The following is a 5,216-nucleotide window of genomic DNA, read 5'->3' as shown; positions in this document are numbered from 1 at the left end:
TGATGATGAAATGTGGAAATGAATTATGCCCTCGAGAGAATTCACGATATTCCTCATATTGACTAGCCAAAACTTTCACGAGATTTGTTGATCCACGGGGCCCCGCCATTACGAAGGATGCAGCGAACGAACAGTAAGTTTTTGTCATATTATTGGTGACCAATTTGTTCCTATCATGGAAAATATGAAAAATAAAATGCCAAATAAGCCATCGAATTTAAAGTTTTTTGAGAAGGAGGGCATTCTTATGTGTACTGACACAAGCATGGGCATTGAAAAAAGAAAGGAAAAGTATGTCATTCCCCAGTCTTTGATTAGGAATATTTTCCAACTCCATCACGACTCGCCCTCTGCTTGTCATCCGGGAATAAGAAAAACTTTGAAGAAACTTAAGGACTTGTACTATTTTCCAAAACTACGACAGCACACAATTAACTGGATTAAGTCTTGCGTAAGCTGTATGGAGCGTAAAGCCCATAATCCAAAAGTTAATGCGCCTCTACAAAGAATTCCTTTGCCAAACGGCCCGTTTGAGAAAGTATCGTTCGATATTGTTGGGGCTTTACCCATTACTGAATCGGGAAATAGGTATCTTGTCACATTTATTGACTATTTTACTCGCTGGGCTGAGGCTTTTCCGGTTCCTTCTATTGGTAGTGAGGTTATTGCTGACGTCTTGATACAGTACATTTGTCGCTATGGTACTCCTAAGAAAATAGTTTCTGATAGAGGTTTGAATTTAATTAGCGACAGTATGAAAAAAGTGTATTCAGCATTTAATGTGAATAAAAGGGAGGTGATAGCATGGAGGCCCCAGTCCAATGGCTGCATAGAAAGGGTTCATAAGACTTTAGGGAATTCTTTAAGTCATCTAGTAAATCAATACCATAACGACTGGGATAAGAAAATTAATTTTGCTTTATTAGCATACCGCACATCGGTTCATGAAGCAACAAACTTTTCGCCTGCGTTTCTTGTATTCGGGAGGGAATTTAATTTACCTAATAGTTTTTTAAATGCTCCTCCCACCTTTTCTTACAATGATAACATTGATTTTGCTAATGAAATGTTAGTAAATTTAAATAAGACATATAACACTGTAAAACAAAACTTGACAATTTCTGCTGAAAATAATGAAAAACGCAGAAAGACAAAAGCTAAGGACAAGGACTTTAAAGTAGATGATATTGTATATTGGTATAACCCAGCGATAAAGCCTGGACATTGTAAAAAATTTTATAAACATAACGAAGGTCCATTTAAGATCACAAAAGTCCTATCGCCTGTGGTAGCAGAAATTTCAAAAGTCAATAAACCAGATGTTAAGCGTTTGGTTCACTTTGAGAATTTAACCCTTGCTACAAAAAGGAATGAAATTTTGAGCTCGAAGTCTGATGATGATGATGTTCAATCTGAGAACGAAAACAAAGGTCAAAGCCATGATACTGCTATTGACCAGAATGACGTTGCCCCAAATGTTGTGTTTCCTGGAGTTATTGGTCGATTTGTACCTAGACCATATAATTTACGACCACGTCGCCATGGCAGAGTTGTATAAAACATTTATCAGCAAGGAAAATAATTCTGTGTATGTACTTGATTATAGATGTATGTTTTCCTAGTATTGCGTTTCATTACTATGTCATTACACTGTATCTCTTTTTATTTAAGTAATATTTTACATGTATGTATTGTATTCCGTATTCAAGGATATTTTTCATTATTTCTTTTATCGTATAAGTGTATCATGCGTAAAACTTTTCTGGTTAATTTTTACTGGTCCACACTGTACTTCAGTTTAATTGCTTTTTAGGGATTTTTGTTCTTGTAAGCACAAAATCAACTGTACCTTTTGTTTTCTGAATTTTTTAAACTTTTTGATCTAACGTGATGTTGCATTTTGGGGACTGTATGCGCGCTACTGTCTTTAAAGTCTGTATTTCGGGGTTTGTTCACTTTTGAAGGGCAAGGTTGGTTCTTGTAGCCGCTGTGGTGCTTTGTCGTTTTGTTGTGAATAGGCTTAGATCAATACCTCCTTGCGGAAAACGGTTAACTTCTTTTGCTTAAATTAGTTTCGGTTTCATTAACATATATCATGTGCAAGCAAAAAAAAAAAAAATTTTTTTTTTTCGCGGGGAGACGTAGGTATTTGTACAGTTGATTTTTTGCAAACAAATAATGAAAAGAGAAGTACAACTTAAGTTGGTCACCTTATGACATGCGTTACTATAGTGGATTTACGAAAAATATAAACTTTGGTTTCCAAAAGACTATTAATACGTGTAACGAAATCAAGAGGGCGCCATCGACTTGGCTGAGTAGTGGAGGGATGATGGAACCCTGGACCCCTGTTGGGCGAGATAAAAAGGGGAGAGTCGAAAAAACTTGCTTGGAGAGTGAGAGTGGAGAGGACGAGCGGAAAGGAGGCTGGAAGGTACAGCTGAAAAGGTTGCTTCGAGGCGAAGAAATGAGCCTTCTGAAATCGTTGAGTGCCATGTTTCCCGGAACCCCTGAAAGTTTCCCCTCCTCTACCTGATGATGAAATGTGGAAATGAATTATGCCCTCGAGAGAATTCACGATATTCCTCATATTGACTAGCCAAAACTTTCACGAGATTTGTTGATCCACGGGGCCCCGCCATTACGAAGGATGCAGCGAACGAACAGTAAGTTTTTGTCATATTATTGGTGACCAATTTGTTCCTATCATATTAAGGCTATGATATAATTGAATTTTGTCAATGTGTAAGGTTTCATGTAATTCCAATACATTTATGTTAATTAAACTTTTCCTTGTAATCTACGAAAGTGTAATGTTTCACTATGCCACGTGGTTTTTATTCCTTAGGAAAAATAGTGATATATTTGAGTAGCATGTGTTACGATAATTAAGAATAAATTTGGATTTTAGCTCAATTTGGATTTTTACGGTACGATGCAATTAGATTGCGGATCGCCACCACGTGACGCCATTTGGCTCTGTCTGGTAAATTGGCTTGTTTGTGATTAAGGAAATATTTATGAACTGGGTTATCGGATTGGATAACACAAAAGCTATACGATCATAAAATTTAATTACGGAGTTAAGTGTTATTTTGTTATTTTTTTGGTTGATAACAGAAGCAAACAGTTCGTACAACAAGCCTGCTTATACGAAGTATTAGCAGTTCAGGAATACTAAGAAATTAAGAATTTCTGTACTTATTCATGTCTTGAGCAAACCAATGTGATTTTAGCCAATTGTAATAATTACTGTGAATAAGAAACAATTACCTTTTCACAGATTATAGGTAATTCAAGTATTTGGTAAATATTCACTTCAAATTATTTCAGAGTTACCAGAAGATCAGTTTTCAGTGGCTGATTTATGAGTTTAAGGGATCCGTTGAAGTATGTTTTTGGGGACCCCTTTGTCTGTAATTATCATCATAATTGGCTGGATAGCCTACTGCGAGCCTTGGTCTTCTTCAGGAGATCCCGCCAGGCTGTCCTCCTCTTTGTCGTTGACTTCCAGTTTTTGGTTTTAATGAAATCAAAATCAATGTCCACACAGTCGACCTATCTCGTTTTTGGTCTACCCATTGGTCGCTGTCCAAATGGGACCGCACTTAAGACCGTCAACCCAGCTCTATCATTTTCATTCTCGAAAGATGACCAGCCCATCTCATTGTTTAGTTTGGTAAATTTCAAAACATTGATATTTCTAAAAAGTTTATTAAGTCTTTGTCTATCATAGAACTAAGTAAAAAAATTTAAAAAAAAAGGCTGCAATTTTGAATCATCTTTATAGCCTTATGGTCCTGGGAGCCCCTTACAATTGCAACATGGTAGATCTGCCACTCCATCTTTAGAATTTTTTTTTATTTTTATTTGTCTTGATGCTGTCCTAGATATTTTGGCCTAAACTCGGATTTTTTTAATGCAAAACCAAAATACCATCATAGCTTCAGATCAACAGTAACATATCTAATCACAGATATAACACTAAGATATCTTACTGTTGCTTTGAGGGGACAATATAGGGTATTTTTTAAAGAAACACAATCGAGATTTTATTAGTATTTAAAAAAATTTGTATGATGTTCCGCTATCATTCTTTGTTTTCAACTTTAACATTTTAATCACTAGTAGGATTGCTGGAAAGGTAGGAAAAATTCTTAATATTTTTTGACTGTTCCACAACCCAACTAGTTTTTAACTCATAAGTAAAATGCATTTTAATATTTTTCGGAAAATATAAAAGGAATATCGTCTGCAATTTGAATTATGCGTAACTTCAACACACAGAAGAATCAAACTGAAGTATATTTACGAATTAAAATACATTGAATCAATACTGAATTAAAAGAAATGTCAAATATATCCTAAAAAATTCATATATTTTTTACATTATATTAGTCGGCAATATAACAACTTTTTAGTAACGCTAACAAAATTCGTGGTTGTTTCACAAAATAAGATTGTATGTGACAAAACATAAGTTTCAAGGATTTAAAATATAATACGAGTTAAAATATGAAAGCCATAACGTATTAAGATGAAGCCAAGCTTTCATGACTGCACACGGAGCGTTTGTAAACAAAATTTATAAGTCTTAATACAAAATTTAACTAGCGTAATATCCATACACGACTTGCAACATTTAAAAACTTGATTCATACTGTGTTCAAATAATTATTTAATTAGACCAAGAATATCGTTCAGAGTTTAAAAAATACAGAACTTTATGACAATCGCGAATATTATAATGAACTTTATTTTCAAACACAGGTTGCAAGCAGACGCAGAGGCGCTTGAACAGAGCATAAGCAGTATTGCGCTCCGCAAAGAGCAGCACTGCGAAATTCCCGCCAACCATTTTGGCAGTTTCCGAATTTCGCCAATGCACTGTAATTGAGAGGGTTTCAAAATTCGCTTCCCAGCGCCCAAAGTTCCCGGCGCCCAAAGTGCTCGGTGCCCAAAGTTCTCGGCGCCCAAAGTTCCCGACGCCCAAAGTCCCCGGCGCCCAAAATGCTCTGTGCCCAATGTTCCCGGCGTCCAAAACGCTCGGCGCCCAAAGTTCCCCGGCGCCCAATGTTACCGGCGCCAAATATGCGGCGCCCAATCGACGGCACCCAAACTTCCCATTTCGGATGCCATTGGCCGATGGCAAAAAAAAAATCTAACGGAAATAAATTGATAAGATTGTGAGGGATTTCTATGCGAAATGGGAAGAT

Source organism: Uloborus diversus, chromosome 3, assembly GCF_026930045.1.
Source record: "Uloborus diversus isolate 005 chromosome 3, Udiv.v.3.1, whole genome shotgun sequence".
NCBI lineage: Eukaryota > Metazoa > Arthropoda > Arachnida > Araneae > Uloboridae > Uloborus > Uloborus diversus.
Note: the sequence above shows the minus strand (reverse complement) of the source record.